This window comes from Nansenia antarctica (assembly GCF_963989245.1).
Source record: "Nansenia antarctica genome assembly, chromosome: 2".
NCBI lineage: Eukaryota > Metazoa > Chordata > Actinopteri > Argentiniformes > Microstomatidae > Nansenia > Nansenia antarctica.
The window spans coordinates 34282622-34301392 of NC_137675.1; the positions used below are offsets into that span (position 1 = coordinate 34282622).

At 42.0% G+C, this 18771-nt stretch overlaps 1 long non-coding RNA gene across 1 annotated transcript; it reads left to right on the forward strand.

The window, feature by feature from the left end:
• Positions 1-7748: 7748 nt before the first annotated feature.
• Positions 7749-18453, forward strand: LOC308150999. The gene is made up of 8 exons (XR_013937273.1): positions 7749-7920; positions 13695-13855; positions 14213-14275; positions 14463-14494; positions 14642-14686; positions 14801-15219; positions 15305-15532; positions 15747-18453. It is a non-coding gene; the product is annotated as an uncharacterized lncRNA (long non-coding RNA).
• The last annotated feature ends 318 nt before the right edge of the window (positions 18454-18771 follow it).

The window sequence follows — 18771 nt, forward strand, 5'->3', positions numbered from 1 at the left end:
TATGATCTTAAAAAAAAGGTGCACCTTTGGACAAACTGGAGGTCTGGGCAGATCTCTCTGTTCGCTGAGGCATGGACATATCTCACGCCATACTGCATTTGCAGGTCGTGCTTCAACACACAAAGTGCTGATGTGGGAGAGTGGCCGATTTCAAAAAGCCTCGTCAGCCTCTCAATTGATGCCTTCCCCACATCTCTATGCCCAAGGGCCTCGGCCACAAACAGGTTGTGGTTGTGGGTGTTCTTTACCCTGACTTCCAATGGGAAGTCAGGCATGTGTCTGTCCTTGCAGCTGTTGACAGAATCATATCAACATTATGTTAAGTTTGAGCCAGTGAATGAGGGAATCAGTGGATTGGTGAGGTAACAAGGAGGATGTGGATGAGTTGAAATACTTGGCGTCAACTATCCAAAGTAATGGAGAGCGTAAAATAGAGGTGAAGAAGATAGTGCAAGCTGGGTGGAGTGGGTGGAGAAGTGTCTTAAGAATGATTTGTGACAGAATGCTACCAGAATTCTACCACCAATAGTGAAAAGGAAAGTTTACACGTGGTGGCATTGTCTGACAAATAACTAAACAAGAGGCAGAGCTTGGTTTTGGACATGGCAGATAGGAGACAAGCTGGTAGGGGTAAGGATGCTGGAGATAGAGCTGAAGGAAAAGGCGGAGGCCTAAAAGAAGGTATATGGTGTGGTGAGGGTGGACATGCAGATGGTTGGAGTGAGAGAAGCTGATACAGGACAGTTTAAAATGGAAAAAAATACTCTGCTAACGAGGATGTTAAGTTTAAGCCAAGGATGAATATAACAACATGATTATCAGCGTACAGTAGACCTGCATACATCTCTCAACTCACCGGCTAATCCGCCGCCTTAGAGGCTGGCACTGTTTCAGGGTGAGAGACATTGTGGCTGGACAGCATGTGTTTTTAGATGAAGGTCTCGAATTGGCCGTCATAGACCTCACATCAACATGGTGCTGACACTTGTAGTCCACCTAAACAAAACATATATTCACTATATAAACGTAAAGTGGAAGGAGTTGAGAACCTATGTGAATGCCATCCGCCTGATACGTGACTGTTTGGAGCAGGCACAAGACATTTTAACTGTTACCCTGAAAAGAACGCGCTTTGCCAGACATGGCATGGTTCTTTGGACCCTCCATGTTACCCCGGAGTGTTTTGCTGCCTTCACCCACTCCCTTGCCTCGTCCTCTGTCCTGACCTGGACTCTAATTTGTGCCTCAAATGAAGCATGATCCCTTGGTGATGGCAGGTCCATGTATTTGCACACATGGTATGTGTGATCAGGGGGTAGCCAACTCTGCAGATGGAAGCCACAGAGGAAGAAAATACAATTAGTATGGACGGATATACATTGGGACTTTTACCTCATAACCTTATCCTACAATGATGACTTATTGCGATTCTCATCAGTTCCCTTCTTCCAGTTGCTAGGTTCATAAATAAACACTTTAGGGCTCAATCTGTCAATAACAAGCTAGTACTCAACAATAAGCAATCCGGTCTTCTCTGGTCATAACTGTCATCATATTTCATATTTACATGCTAACAGCAATGTAATTTGAAGGGCTTGACTTTGTAGCCTACATAATGTGTGAACACATTACTTTTTCCTTGTGATGAGTTCACTTGTCTGAAGGACAAGTAGGCTACAGTACATGAAAAAGCCCTGCTAAACTTTAACGTTATACCTTCAATTGAGGATATTCCTCCACGTTTTCCCTGACATCTGAGCACACACTGACCTGAGTGCTACTGACAGTGACAGGGTTCACTGATGGTCTGTAAATTACCAAGGAGAATGATGATGATGATGATGATGATGATGATGATGAAGTGTTAGGTTCAAAACGTAGGAGCAATAACCAAAATCATGAATGAAAGACCCAAATATGTACTTTTCACAATGCACATGGAGTTCATATTTTAACTTTAGAAACGTTGATAAATGAAACCTACGCGGGCGCAGCATAAGTGCGGCAGTCTTGCATCGACATCTTGTAGCGAGGCATCGACATCTTGCAGCGAGGAAAGAGATGCGCAGCCTGGGGGCGGCGAGTCGAGCCCGCTGGGCGTGGCGGAGCCCGCTGGGCGTGGCGGAGGGCGTGGTCTACCCCAACTACGGTGGGAATCGTTAGGACGCTGCCCGGCCATGAGCTAAATTATACTGGATTTTCCTCCGGTGTCTGGGGGTTCGCAAAGGGAGTGAGCAGCCATGTTTTCAATGTCACCTGATAAGAATAAGACCATTATAGTAGCCTATTACAGTATAAGCATTTGCCTGGTTAGTTGTCATCAGCACTCAAGTTGAGGGGGGATGAGGGGGGATGGCATCCCCTCTGAAATAAAAACGATCAAAATCATCCCCCTTCTAAAACCCTTTCCATCCCTTATGTCATTTTATCAATGAACGCGGTATTACTGCTATTTCAACATTTAGTTTTGCGCATATTGAGTAAAATACTGTGGGCGAGGGGGGGGGGCACGCACACATGCAATTACATTTTTACCAAGTTACTGACACTGAAGTCACTGACGCTGTGGGGATGCTAAAATTATCCCCATATGATAAAATCCACCATCCCCCCTGATTTTCTTTTACAACTTGAGTACTGGTTGTCATGATCAAACGTTACAAATTCAACTTACCGAGAAGCCACCCTTCTCTGCCCTCTCCCGCTCACTTGGCTTAATTCAGCCGCTATAATTGAGCCGCTATCACAGGGCGTAAATACAAAGCTCATTCACCTGCGTTCAATTTCAAGTATTTATTTGGTATTTATAGACTTTAGTACGTAAGCAATTTTAAACAAGCACAGCCTGTTTTATAAATAATGCTTACGTCCGTTTAGAAAAATGTGCTTACGTGCAAGTCAAAGATGACGTTCAAGTACTTTTTTATAAATGAGGCCCCAGTGTGTAATTGGGGGGACCAAAGAGTCTCTATGGGTTTTCAAAAAAATTGGTATCAAGCCCATAAGCATCCTTAGCTTTGGAACTGTTGAGTGTATCAATCATTTTGGTCACCTCCAACTCTGTTATTTCCTCTAAATTGAAAATAGGCTGTGCATGATTAATAGTACTATGGGTGGCATCAGGGGCCTCATTCATAAAGAAATACTTGAACGTCATCTTTGACTTTCACGTAAGCACATTTTTCTAAACGGACGTGAGCATTATTTATAAAACGGGCTGAGATGGTTTAAAGTTGCGTACGTGCTTCTGAAGCGGGTTGGAATGACTGGTATGAATGAGTGGGCGTGTCAGAACGTAGTGGTGCGAATGAGTGTTTGTGTGTACGTCCATCTGCTTCTCCACAGGTGGTCCCAATCACAATCACTCCCATGATTGTGAGTATAAATGCCGGTGCTTCCGTTCCACGAGAGAGGGGACCTTCCTTCCACGCACCGGCCATCGAGGGCTCGAACGACGGGAACGGACCTACGATTCCACACCACCCGAGAGACTTTATACAACGCCCTCAATTCATCACAGTAAAGGGAAGTCGTACTACCCTTGCCTGTGTGTGAGTTGAGCAACACCGGTTTTCTCCTTTTGTATGTGTCTGACGACTGATTCTGCCTCCCCCTCCCCCTACCCGCAGCACACCGGACCAGCCAACCATCGCCGAACGCCGGGCGACGATCGAGGATTGCGGGAACGATCAACACCTATCCACGGGCGCCTATCGCGAACAACCCGCTCCCTGGACTTCCACCGAGAGTCGCAAGACTGAGCGACATCACTGACACTGAAGTGCTGGGATTCCCTCTCACCCCGCTCCCGATTAGACGAGACTGTGGGTTGGGCCTTGAGTGGGCGGCGCTATCCATTCGAACTATCCTCACCATCAGGTTTAGTAGTTTTAGGTACACTAGTATTTTTAGCAGAGTTCCGGTTAGAAGCCTAGTCTCGGCTGCCCGCTTGGAGGTAACAGTATAGTTCAGGTAGGACCAGTGTAGTCAGCTGCAGTGTGCAGTGTTTCGCATGCCTTATTGGGTACAGCCTACCCCATACGTTATTTAACAGTGTATTTGCAGTGATACGTTTTGCAGTGTATTTGCAGTGATACGGTTTTTCTGTGGTTTACTGTGTGCAGTGTTATTTTAGAGCAGCATTACTCAGACTCTCCATCAGGGGGAGCCAAACTGGTCCCAACTGTATCGTTGTCCCAAAGCATAGTGGCTGTGACTGGTGCCGCCTGACCACTCTGCCTTAGAGATTGATTTTATACTTTTAATATTACTCGTCCTGATCCTGGTGCAGGTGGTTTTTTATGAATTGTTAATAAACTTATGGTTGCAATATACTGTATATCGCCTCCTCTTGTTGTGTACTCAAGGGTCCTAGTATATCCTGTACGGCTACACTTCCTTCTATAAATACCAAACATACTTGGAATTGAACGCAGGTGAATGAGGTTTGTATTAACGCCCTGTGATAGAGGCTCAATTATAGCGGCTGAATGAAGCCAAATGCTATAATATAATATAATACAGACAGACAATACTGACAATATTATATACTGTCTGTATTATATTATATTATAGCACTTGGCTTCATTCAGCCGCTATTTGAGCCGCTATCACAGGGCGTTAATACTATATTATAGGGTAGGCGTGCGTCTGGAAGGGGAGAGGGCAGTAATACCACGTTCATTGATAAAATGACATAAGGGATGGAAAGGGGGGATGGCAGTTTTAGACGGGGGATGATTTGGACTGTTTTTATTTCAGGGGGGATGCCATTCCCCCTCATCCCGACTCAACTCGAAATCCAGTATCATTTAGCGCGTGGCCGGGCAATTAGGCATGTTGAAGAGAGATAGACAGCTCCGGAGGGATATAAAGAAAGACTGAAATACAATCATAAACATTAGTTCCCTTTCAATCTTGAATTAAACTCATTTTCTCGGCTGATAACAACATCGTTAATTTTATTACGAGCCACTTGCATGAATTACAGTAGGCAACGTTTTTCCAGTGCAGCTCACATGCCTGTAATAACTCCGCATAACCAGTAGGTAATGTACGTAAGCAAGTTGAATACTCGACGTCGAGCTACGATCGTTTCCACGATCAAATTGACTCACGTTGAAATGTTATAAATCACTACGTTGACGTGGTTTTCTACGTACGACACGGGTAAGATCAACATTTGATCTAAGCACCCGTTATGAATGAGGCCCCAGATGAGGTAAAACACTGTGTTATCTCCTGGACAGAATCCAAGAAGAAACAATTTAATTGAGTGGCTAAAGTCAGTGGGTTTTTCACTATTTCATTATTAATTTTGAGTTCTTTGTTTGTTTTGTCGACCAATTAGTTTATTAATATTTTGCTTATCAAATTATCTTACCATTCCCTTTAGCATCTTTGATCATGTCCATAAAATAATTCGCTTTGGCCGTTCGCTTAGTATTTATTTCTTTATTCCTCATTGAAGTGAATTTCTGTCTGTCTGTCTGTCTGTCTGCCTGTCAGCCTATCAGTCAGGCCAGAATTCAGAAATGTTTTGAGCAGAAGGTCGCTTTCTTTCATCTGTCTCCTACATTCATCGTTCAACCAGGATAACATGTCCTTCTTTCTTCTATTTTGACTCCTCGTCTTGGTAAAGGACAACACAACTTCATTAATTGTTGCCAAAAATTAATCGCAGCCACTCTCTATGTCCTTACTCAGGAGAACTTTACTCCAGTCCTGCTCTTTAAGTGCTGCCACAAGATGGTGCTGTTGACTCTTTGGAACTGTGTTCTGATACACAGTAGGCCTAGATTTTAATGAATTAGAGAATCATTGTTTTGTTAGCTTTCTTGAAAAGAAAATTGCATTTTGATCGGATAGACCGGTCAAAAAATGATAGGTCTTAGTTATTATTTCTGGTCGATTGGTAAACAATAGATCTATTCTAGTTTTTGAAGTAGGAGTTATCCTAGTAGACTTTTCTATAAGTTGAGTAAAACCCAAGTAATCAGTGATCTGCTTGAGATTTTTCCTTTCCTTATTTACATCCCAGTTAATGTTAAGGTCACCAACAACAATTATTTCCTTCTTAGAATCACAGTGATTGAGGGCGACCTTCAACTCATCATAGAAGTCTACCTTTGTTGAGGGTTTCCTGTAAATACAAATGACACAAAGGGACATTTCAGGAGAGAGTGAGATGTTCACACCAACACATTCCAAATCTACTTCTCTTGGCCATTCGATGTGAGTACATTTCAAGGAGCTTTTGACGTACAGCAAAGCCCCTCCATGCCTGTCTTGGTCCCTGTCTTTCCTAAAAACATTATAGCCAGGCATGGTTATTACTGCCTGTGGAGAGGAATGGGTTAACCAAGTTTCTGTCAGACCTAGAAAGTCAATATTAGAATTGCAGAGTAGATGCTCCAGTTGTTGTGATTCCACGTTTAGGAATCATACTGCGAATATTTAGGTGTCCACCAAATAGCCCTAACATACAGACAGAACCTAGTAATACACCCTGTCAACATACAGACAGAACCTAGTAATACACCCTGTCAACATACAGACAGAACCTAGTAATACACCCTGATAACATACAGAAAGAGACGGAGTAGGGGTAAATTAATAAACATTGAAAAGGAAATAAAACTTAACAGGCTTTCTTCCTAGTTCATATGAGAAAGATACCAACGTTTCGGTCAACAGACCTGCATCAGGGTGTTTCCAGACATGAGTTTTTTCAAATTTGTACAAGTATCCAATAGACAAATAACGTCACAGGTGCATACAATCATGGAGCTGGGATTGCATCTCTCACATGCCAGTGCACACAAGCATAGGCTATTATTTACAATATATACAAGTTAGAAAATGGCAATAGCAAATTCGCAATTTCTTATTTTGAAAATATATTGCATACAAAAAGTACACTTAAAGAACACATGAACCCTAGCATAATACATAATATACTGTACATAAGAACATCAAATAGTTTGGCAATGGCAAGGACTCCATAATACATTTCACATATTATATTATATTGTATTAGATTAGATTAGATTAGATCTAGCATCTAACCAGAAGTGCAAATAGTGATGTAGTGCAAACTCAACAGCATGATTGTAGAAAATAGGATATGTACAGTTATGAAATGATAAGTACAGTATGATAAGTATCATAGGTAGTATGTATATACAAGAGATGGATAACAATAAGCTATGTACATTTATGGGATATACAAATGTATAATTAGAGACTAATATGAAAGGGTATGTACAAAATATGTGCAAAAATATGGATTGCAAAAGTAAGTATGTGCAACAGCAGTAGTGCAAAGGCTACATATATTTAGTGTTCACAATGACCACGGGTATGTGCAAACAGCAGTAGTGCAAAGGCTAAATTGAGTGTCCACAGTGATCGGGACATGCTTGATTTAATCCTAACCCTACGTTCCAGAATGTGGAACTCCCTGCCAGAAGATATTAGAGAGGTGGACTCAGTACACCATTATAAACGACAGCTGAAAATCCTTTTAACCTGGAATACAATCACTAATACTCCTATTTTCCTACTCTTTTAACTTTTTTTCCCCTTCTTTTTATTAATGTAGATTCATTGAGATAAGTAGAGGGTTGAGCTCAGCAGATTGCGTATGTGAGCAGTTAGGGTTAGGGTCAGGGCAAACCAATATGTGCACACATAAACCCACCCACACACACACACACACACTGTCCGTCCTCCTGTATGTTGAGCAGTAGTTCAGGGTCGACTACAGCCGTTTTCTGGCCAGTGAAGTCAGCTTTCAGCTGCGGTTTGGTCATGTCTGGAGTGCGGAGCGTGGTGCTGCTGTGGGGCTGTGTCTGCCTCTGTGCCCCTGCTCTGTCTCATGGAGCTCTAGTCATCTCCCGGGAAACCACCACGCCACAGGTGACTACTACAGTAATAGTATTACTCCTTCTATACTCTACTGTTACTCTCTGTTGTTTTCCATGTGTTCATGCATCTTTTCTATATGAGCTGCTTTTCCATCCTGTCCTCTGCTGTAACACAACTCTGAGCCCCTCCCCTCACTGTTCTGTGTTCATTCCCTCAGTTTTTATTTTAATTTTATTTAGCACACAGTAAAAAAACAACTCATACATACAATAACCGTAGTACATCATAGGTAGAGTAGGTGCAAGGAAGACAAGAATCCCTGAGGGGCTTATCGAGCGTCTCCCTTGATCATAGAATTTGATTAACAGGTAATGAAAAAAGAAATCAAGGAAAAATATACAAATGACAGAACAAAATAAAGAGATCAATAAAGAACAAAGATAGTAAACTTTACATACAGAGAAACACATTACGTAGGTAAATCAATTGTGATCAAGGAATAGGTGTTGTTTGACAGCCTTTTTGAACAAGTAGGGTGAGAGGTCAAAGAAATGAGAAATCAATGGACAGAGGTAGCAACAGTAACAGTTACTATCCTTGTAGTCTCATGTCTCTACTCCGTTGCAGCTCTGCTCTGAACTCCTGTTCATAATACTGAGTTTCATTCCTGTTACTACCTCTGTCCATTGATCATTTTTTATTTTATTTTATTTAACCTTTAACCAGGCAGGCCAATAAGAACACATTCTTATTTGCATTGGCAGCCTGGCAAAAGACAAAAGCCTCTTGAGGGGGCTGAAAAGAAATCAGGTTACATCTTAAAAACAAAGAACACACGACAGACAGCGCACACATCCAAGCATTTCCAGCACAGTTAAAAGATAGAAACATACGTACATCTCCACACCTCCTCCACTTACAGTCACAGCATCATTATATAACTTAAAAGGACAGCGTCACACATCCACATAAACGCGCACAACCTTACGCACAACAGAAAGCACACTAACAGAATTTTAAAAAATAGCAATACATACATATGCACATTTGGACAGACACAGGAAGTCAACAGGCATGCATGGGACAGACAGTAAGCAGCCAACAGGGAAGGTTTGGAAAAACACTAGAGGGTTGAGAAACAGTTGCATGTGTCAGTGAGAATGTCCATGATTTGGAGATATGAGTGTCCAGTTTGACTGTCTGTAAATTGTTCCAATCATTGGCTGCAGCAGCCCTGAATGAAGATTTACCTTGTGCCTTGTGATTTACCTCGCAAGTGACACAGGTAGGAGGGGGACAGACCAAGGAGAGTTTTGTAAATAAGCATGAGCCAGTGGATATTGCGATGGGTGTGCAGGGATGGCCAGTTGAGTGCAGTGGTGTGTTTTGAAAGGGGCATTAGTGGCAAACCGGATAGCAGAGTGGTAGAGAACATCCAGCTTTTGGAGTGCGCCCTTGCATGCTGTCCTATATACGTCGTCCTCTCAGGCTCTCAGAGACCTCTGACACCTTCAGGGACAATGTGGAGACAGTATAGTAACAGTACATTGTGTGTGCATGGGCGCGCGTGTGTCTCTGATGGAAGGGGAGTCATGTGGGTCTATGACTCTAATTTTCTCTTTCACCAATTCCCTTCATACCTTGTTGCTGCTGTTGTTGTTGTTGTTGTTGTTGTTGTTGTTGTTGCTGCTGCTGCTGCTGCTGTAGGTGTTTATTTATACTATCTACAGTATATACTAATTACAGTCGCTGAGTTTCATTGAAGGGTGTAATCAGTTGCAAAATGTTGCATAATGACATAGATCTACAATGACCTTTGCTTTTGTTTATTTCTGAACTCTGATGGTGGTACAAGGTTACTGAAGGTACACTGATTAAAACAGGAGTCATACAGACATCAACCCCTCATCACTCCCCATGATGATTCTAACTTTGTTTATGCCAAAGCCCTACCAGGTCATGGTTAAGTAAATATTTGAGAGACCTCGGGCCTCATTTATAAAAAAAAGTACTTGAACGTCATCTTTGACTTTTCTAAATGGACGTAAGCATTATTTATAAAACGGGTTGCGCTTGTTTAAAATTGTGTACGTACTAAAGTCTCTAAATACCAAATATACTTGAAATTGAACGCAGGTGAAAGAGCTTTGTATTTACGCCCTGTGATAGCGGCTCAATAATAGCGGCTGAGTTAAGCCAAGTGAGCGGGAGAGGGCAGAGAAGGGTGGCTTCTCGGTAAGTTGCATTTGTAACGTTTGATCATGACAACCAGTACTAGCAGAAAATCAGGGGGGAAGGTGGAATTAATCATATAGGGACAATTTTAGCATCCCCACAGCGTCAGTGACTTCAGTGTCAGTGACTTGGTAAAAATGTCATTGCATGTGTACGTGCCCCCTCGCCCACAATATTTTACTCAATATGCGTAAAACTAAATGTTGAAATATCAGTAATACCATATCTTAAAGAACACACACCAGATAACTTCATGATGTACAGTACAGATACAGATATAACACAGTCTGGTAGGTACAGATACAACACGGCCTGGTAGGGCGTTGGTCCATAGATGTTGGTGTCTTCTACGGCTTATGAATGAATGAATGAACACAATTATAATTGATAAAATGACATAAGGGATGGAAAGGGGGGATGCCAGTTTTAGAAGGGGGATGATTTTGATCGTTTTTATTTCAGGGCGCGAATTTGCGAAACCTAGGATGGTAGGGGAAGGCAGGGCAATACCGCTACCTGGTTGGTTGGCGAAACCAGAAACACTCATTCTGCAAAACGTCGAATTCCGAGTGTGATAAATAAATTAATTAAAAAGTGTAAAAAATAAAATAAAATAGGTATGTCTATCAACTTGCATTGCTGTCAACACAGCGGTATGGCTGGAGCAGGGGTTAAGGCAGCCAGCTAGAGTTTTTTTTTTTTTTTTTTTTTTTACATTTAACCGAAGCCTTCATGCAAATCGATTTACAATATATATCTGTCTAAGTGAATCATCTATCCATCAGTAATCATAAGAAAAAATGCACCATCATTTTATAGCCTATATACTTTTTTAGATGAGATTTTAGATTAGATTCAGACAACGAAATGCAATAAAAAGTGTGTTGTAAGGCGATCAACTTCTCCAGAATTGATTTAATTGAGTCGTCACTTACAAGCGAGTTCGTTTAATCTCAACGAGACGTCCTTGATGTAACTTCTTAAGATAAAATGATCCAATCAAATATTAGGCACCACTACTGAACTGCTCATTAAGAGAATATTTATTCAAGCACATCAGCAAGCAATAATAGTTCATTTCCATGGAAAAGTGGTCCCATCTAGTTTCACCTCCGCAGGCCAGTATCAGCTAGCCGTCAATAGGTTAAGCTTCACCAGACAAGAACCCAGTTTCGCCTTGGTACATAATACATTTGATTTAACATTTGGGGCTGGGCTGTCCCTCCTCCCCCTATCTGGTAGTTTTTAAATTGTCAGCATTAAATATGTTGCAGCTGTGACCATTTGACTTGTAGCAAGTGTTTTAGTTAGCTATGTGGCCTTCAACTCCTTGTGTGGGTGCGAGTGTACTGTGTGTTATCTTCTTCTTCTGCCCCCCCCCGGCCGTTAGTCATGGTGAGAGTAGTTGCACACTTTGTCGGCTGTATCCACCTGTGAGAGCAGCCTTAATCTTGCGCAACGTTAGACACATACACATTCTGTTATGTTTTTAAGAAAACAGTAAGCTTTAAGAAATCAGTAAACATTTGTGACAGGGAGTAGTTAGTATTCTCCTCTTTTCTTTGATCTCGATTCCTTTGATCTTTTTTTATGAGGGGGGGGGGGGGTCATAAAACATAAGATCTTTTACAGAAGGGGGGGTTTATTTGCCCCCGCGTTGTGGGTTTATTTACCCCCGCCATTTGTTCAGAACACCCCCCAAACGGAGGGGTGGGCCAAAACGAAAGTTGACGTAGGTGTTTAGGAGGGGTTGCCCCAAATGACTGGCAAGGGTTGAAATGTGTTTAAATAGTCTAGCTGTGTCCATCACTTAAATGTCAAAGACTCAACAATGGCTACTTGTGATGATTTCGCATGTATGGATTTCAATGCCATCGGATAAGACGCCGAGATCGACCGTCTGGGATCCCTAGTGTTGGCACCGCGGAAGAGGAATAAGAAGGATTATCGTGATCAGACATTCGGGCTTTTCATGAAATCACAGGCTGTAAATATCACTGCCGTTGTCAGTTTGAACGAGGGGCGCACCGCCTGCTATTCCTTCAACAATGATGACCGTGTTGTGCAGCTCTATGTGTTAGAAGCAGGCAGCAAGCATGATCAAACGACTGCAGTTGTGCCGTTCAGTGCAGGAGATTGGCGAATGCTACGTAATCATGTGATGCCTAAAATGGCTGGAGAAACGGACCCTCCCTGTCAAACATTGTGGATTGCTGACAACCCTGAAATGACATACTATGTGTGTTTGAGTTGCATCCAGGACATTGACAATGGTTCTAAGTACAAACCGACTAATGCAATGAAAAATGTGGCGTTGTGTTACGGTGGTATTGGCAGAAATAGATATACATTCAACATGGAATATGTCGCTATGTGGGGGCATCTTAAAATGTTAGTGACCTGGGATGAGTGGATCATTATGGAGAAAATAATGGTTGAGATAGATGACATTTTTGAATGGTCGACTGTCAGGAAACTATTGCACTACCCCGACGATGAGATGATGGAGGTTGATTAACAAGACTTTTAGAGAAGTTCATCACCGCGTTCAAATAGACGGAGAGTGTGGTGCTTGTGTGTGTGTGTGTGTGTGTGTGTGTGTGTGTGTGGTTTGTGGGACTGTTTACACCGTGGTTTGTGTCGATTATAATAAAACGTTTTAACATGAAGAACATTTATTCGTATGGCCTTATTTCATTCTGGGGCATTCAAGTCTGGGGCTCCGAGGTGTCACACAGAGAGCGTGCCATGTGGAGTGGTGGGGTGTTGCGTGCCCAGACGTCTGTCTAAAATAATGTTTGGTTAAGGTGTTGGTTTTAATACGGTTGATATGACCATTTGATATACAAGTTTCAAGCGATACACCTGGCGCCTGGAGCCTGGCTTTAGTCCCAGCGTGAGTTCGCTCGGCAGATTACACCCTCGGCAGACGCGCATAAAGGTGTTGATTTTAACCCTCATTTAAAAAGGTTCACGAATGCTTCAATAAGCATGATGACGTTTGGAGGGGGTCTGTTTAAATTGTATATAAGTTAGATCTTGATGCAGACACTTTCGTGAGAGAGAGAGAGAGCACAAGGTCTGTCGAATTCTTCTCTTCACTTCCGCGAGAGATAGAACGCAAATCCTGACGAATTCTCCAGCCTCGAGTGCATTCAGAGACCAGAAATCGCCATGGATGTTAATATGTAAGGTAAGGCAAGGCCTTTAATGTGTAGTGTGTTCTGGAGGGTGTGTGGGGTTGGATTAATAATCAAATAATGTTTACACTAGGTATACAAGTTATTACAATGAAAACAGCTGTGTGTGTGTGTGTGTGTGTGTGTGTGTGTGTGTGTGTGTGTGTGTAGTGTGTGTGTGCGTGTGTGTGTGTGTGTGTAGTGTGTAGTGTGTTCTGGGTTGTGTGGGGTTGGATTAATAATCAAATAATGTTTACACTATGCATACAAGTTATTACAATGAAAACAGCTGTGGAGAATTGGGGTGGTTTGTGTGTGCGTGTGTGTGTGTGTGTGTGTGTGTGTGTGTGGGGGGGGGGGGGGGGGCGTGACTGTTTAATAATATGTGTGCATTTATATGCGTGTACACAGGCTTGATACAGGCATCCTAGACCTAGGCGATCGGGCTGAAAACGTTTGGGCAGGAATATTAGCTGCTCATCGTCCCAGGTCTGAACCCTGTGTTGCAAAGATAACCCCGAACTCGTTTGGTCGTGTTGTGCTGAAGTCTGAAGAACATGAGCCCCCAAGAGGTAAGCCTACAGGACGCTTCCTGGTTCTAACAGTTAATTTGAGTTTTACGTACCACAGTAATTACATTTTTTACATTTACATTTAATGAGGAGACACCAATCAGCAGGATTTGCAGCAAAATATGGCATGAAATGCTACAGAAAATGCCACAGCCCATATCCAACTTTTTAGGCCTACTGTAGCCATATTACCCCTCCCCCTCCCCCACCCCACAAAGAGAAAGTTTCTCACTCATAGGGGAATGACTGCTGTTTATCATTTAGCTGGGTTTAAACCTTGATTGTGAAGTGAATAATGATAGCAATAATGGTTATTTGATACTATAATACAAATATTATTGTCATGATCTTTTTCAGGATGTAAGAGAAAATATGTGAGCGAATCAAAATCAGACTCAGGCGAGGAGGAGGCAGAAGCAGGTTTGAATACTGTTTTGGTCTGGAAAATGCGCTTTCTAAAATGGAGTGTCCTACCCAAGTTTTCATATAAGCATGTTGTTACTGGCCAGGGGTGTTCTCGGGGGGGGGTGGGCTGATTTTCGAGAGATTCTCCATGCCTAATGTATACAGTATGAGCTGAATACACCTTTAATGTTTTGTTTTTAAGGTCCAGAAAAGAGGCGGGATAAAAGCTACAAGGTATGGAGTAGTGTGTGATCTTTTCAGTAATAAAACAACTATTGGCTAAAATCCCTTAACATTTACACGATATGTCTGTTTTACCTATTATGTTTGAATGACAGAAAATAAAAATGTATTGTTAATTTATTTATTCCATCATCTCAGGAGAATTCATCTTCCTTTGAGCCCCCGTGCTCCTCCAACTCTTGGGTAACTGTTTTATCCTTTACTCACTTAACTTGTGTGAGAGAGTCAAGTGTCAAATGTACATATTGGTTTGATACTGCTTTGACAGAAGCCCTTCCCCCTTTTTGTGTTGTCCAGATAAGCATTGCAGATCTGAAGAGCTCGGGACTCTGCAGTAAAGCAATTAAAGGAAAAGTGATTAAAAAATCTCAGCTGATGCACGACACAAAGGAAGAAAAAAAAAAATGGTTCGTTTCTACATGGGTCTGGCTGATGACACAACAAGTATCAAAGTTTGTGTATATGGGGATGAGAGATATGGAACCTTTCAAGAGGGGAGCTCTTATCTTCTAGACGGCCTCAGTGAGGGTCGCGGTATGGTGATGCTCACACGAAGTGCCACGGTCTCAAAAACAAGACAAGTCAATGTTCCTCAGAGACTGGAAATGGAGGCAAGGATGCTCATTGAACCACCCCAAGATCCAGTCTGCTCCATAGCTGATGCCAAGTCGTCACCAGATGGTTCTGAGATGAGCATTGAGGGAACTATAATTGCAGTGAGTTGCCATACCTTTTTCAAGACCTTCACATAACTATTTGTTCAGTGTTTCCTGGTTACCTATACCCTCTGTTTTTGCTCAGATGCCCCCAGTGAATAAAGGGAAGGTGAAATGGCAGAGGGCCAAGACTCCACAGCGCATTTTAACCTTACAGGACGAGACGGGGTCTATCGAGGTCTGTCTCTGGAATGAGAAGGCTCTCAGTTGTCGTGCATCCGTTGGAAATACAGTCAGGGTGACCAATGTGAAATCCAAAGGGTACCACAACATAATTTCTCTCAACTCAACTTACAAAACCAGGGTTGATACGGTGGGTAACTTTTGAATCATTATGCAGTGTCCCATTCCATCTATGCAATGCCATTTGGTGAACTGCTTTTTTCAGAGACTGCTTGCTATAGTTTGAGACGTAACCCTAAATCCTGAAGTGTGTGCTGTCTGTGTGTGTCTGTGTGTCTGTCTGGTGTCTGGTCTGTGTGTCTGTCTGTGTGTGTGTCTGTCTGTATATGTTTCTTTGTGTGTAGGTCCAAGCTGCTACCCTGGAGACTGTGAAGCTGTCTATACAAGGGATTCAAAAGTCCAGCAAGATGGAAGTGACTCTGTCGGCAGAGACGGATGGAAAACTGAAGACATTCACTGTGGCATCCAAGCTCCTGGCACAGGCCTGCGCTATTAAACTGGATGGAGCTTTCGAGGAGACACTCCTTGATATGTTGCCGGTCAACGTAGAGGCAGACATACAAGGGAATACGATTAAAACCTTAAAAAAGATGTAACCAACCTGAATGATTCATGGTGGGTTAAATCATGGCGGGGAAGAATTATTTTGAATTGTTTGCTATCATTTCCTTTCCTTATCAATTTTTTCTTGTGATGTCGATTTACATGTTAACTGTAAGCCTATCTTTCCAAAAAAAATAAAAAATAAATAACATGTCCCCGTGTATAGTGAAAATGTTACTTAACGAGTTGAATTTGAGTGTTGTTATTGACATGTTTTAATTATGCCCATGGAGAGTAAAAACTGTCATGGATGGGGTACCGCATGAAACAATAGAGCTAGTCAAGTATAACATGTAAATATATGGAGCGTCGCTTTAGGTTTCCTCTACTAGGAGCGAGTAGGACAACAGATGCCTTCTTTTCTTCTTTTCTATAAGCTTCAAAGGAGCAGCGGAGGAGGTTGAGTAAGAGACACATAGTAGTCTGTGTTTTCAGTGTCTCACATAGTGTCCCAGGTGTCCCAGGTGTCTCAGGTGTCTCAGTGTCTCAGTGTCTCACATAGCGTCTCAGGTGCCCCAGGTGTCCCAGGTGTCCCAGGTGTCCCAGGTGTCTCACATAGTGTCTCAGGTGTCTCAGTGTCCCAGTGTCTCACATAGTGTCTCAGGTGTCCCAGGTGTCCCAGGTGTCCCAGGTGCCCCAGGTGTCTCACATAGTGTCTCAGGTGTCTCAGTGTCTCAGTGTCTCACATAGTGTCTCAGGTGTCCCAGGTGTCCCAGGTGTCTCAGGTGTCTCAGTTGAGAAGGTTTTTACCCAGTATGTTCACCATAGAAATCTCAGTGTTTTATATCTAGTACAGAATTTGTTTTTCCAGGGTAAAACCAGTAGGACAATTAGCTTGAACACAAACTATTTAGTGTTATTTAAAAACCCCCGTGATAATAATCAAATCTCTGTATTGGCTAGACAAATGTATCCTGGTAATACTAAATATTTTATGGAGTCATTTAAAGATGCTACAGAAGCCCCTTATGGGTATTTGTTGGTTGATTATAAAGCTAAAACGCCAGAGGCCTATCGTCTCAGAACAGCTTTAGGCTCCACTTATCAGGTTGTGTACAAACAGAGGAAGAGGAGTGGCTGAAATGTCTGCTAGATTAGAACGTCATTTATCGCTACTACAACTGTTGATGAAATCTAAGCCGGGGGAAATACGGGCTATTTTAAAGAATGCTTCAAAAGATCTAATTCAGGCATTGTGTGAAGTCGCATTGAACGTGCTGTGTGGTACTATTCCTCTATCAAAGACACAATTTAAAAGACTGTCAAAGGTTAAGTCTAATCTGAAAATCATAGCTGACAAAAAGATTCCTATATCGAGAAAAAAGAGGGTTATCAATCAAGAGGGAGGATTTTTATTACCACTTTTAAGCATAGCTGTACCATTTATCACTAGCTTGCTGTCGAGACAGGGTTGAAGCGACATACTACAAGTGTGTACAAACAACCTACTAGTCATTATGGAGAAAATGTATTTGGTGCCGCAAAGAGATGTGGACAAATTACGTGTTGGAGGTCCAACGACTATCAGACAGAGTGCTGAAAATAACATTGATGATTTGATGAGAACCATTTTGAATAGAAACGATTTAACTCCACATGACAAAGCACAGCATTACGCTGTGTTACTACAGAGATATTTAACATTGGTCAGACAGGGGGATAGTGATGTCAATACTTTAAAACTAATTGTGCCAAACAGCTCAACACTCGAGGATGAAGCGACCCCACAGCCAGTGGTGTCTACATCTTTTGCTACAGATAACACAGCTTTAGACGTCTTAAATAATTTACCCCTGAGGAGCAAGAAGAATGCCCAACATATTTGGGCCAAGATGTATAAATCAAGGGTATTAGAGTGGAACGAATCTGGGGAACTTGTGTTGAAAGGGGCAGTCGTGACCGGTTCACACATTTTAGATATTGTTAAACTAGCGACCATGAGTCAAGCACCTAAAACAAGCGACAGACCCCACGGTTGGGATGAGTTTGTGCAGGGTTTTTCAGTTTTAAACATACCGCTTTCTACAATACCCAATAGACATGTCAAAGACGAGATTAGTGATGTTAAACATTCTAAAACAAATGTTGATGCTGCCATTGGTGCTGTTAAAACCCCTTCTAGGCGCAGTCTCGCTCTGGCCCCTAAATTCTTAGAGTATGAGGCTTCAGGAACAACGGCCTCTGACAGCCGATCTCGGTGCAAGTCTAAATCAAGGCCAGAATCTCATAGAGGCTTGTTGTGGCATGATTGGAGCTAGATTTGTTATTTTAATTTCATTTATTAACTTATTTTTGTTTTAACATTTTTAACCCTTGTTAACATTGTGAATGTATTTCTGCTACAGCCAATTTGTATACAATGTTTGTATTTTTTTTTTATTGTGAATGACTGTGAATGACTATGTTATTGTTTGACTAAAACCCCTTGCTTGACTAAATAAAAATGATTGTAATGATACATGAACTCTGATAATTTATTTGACCAACATTTTATTGACATGCACAATCTTACACAATTGTCTGAACATGTTGAACACAACTAAACACATTATGAACACACACACACACGGTTGCAACTTTTTCACAAAACGTGTTACCATTGTGTCATTTTTAAACAGATTAGAAGAATATTTAGATATCAACATATCATAGGTGATGCCTCTACACATGTGATTTAAGAAGTAGATACAGTGTTCACCACATGTGACCGATGTGACATCCTGAACTTGTTTGTCTGAGAAATGTATCTCGTCACATGACATGTTT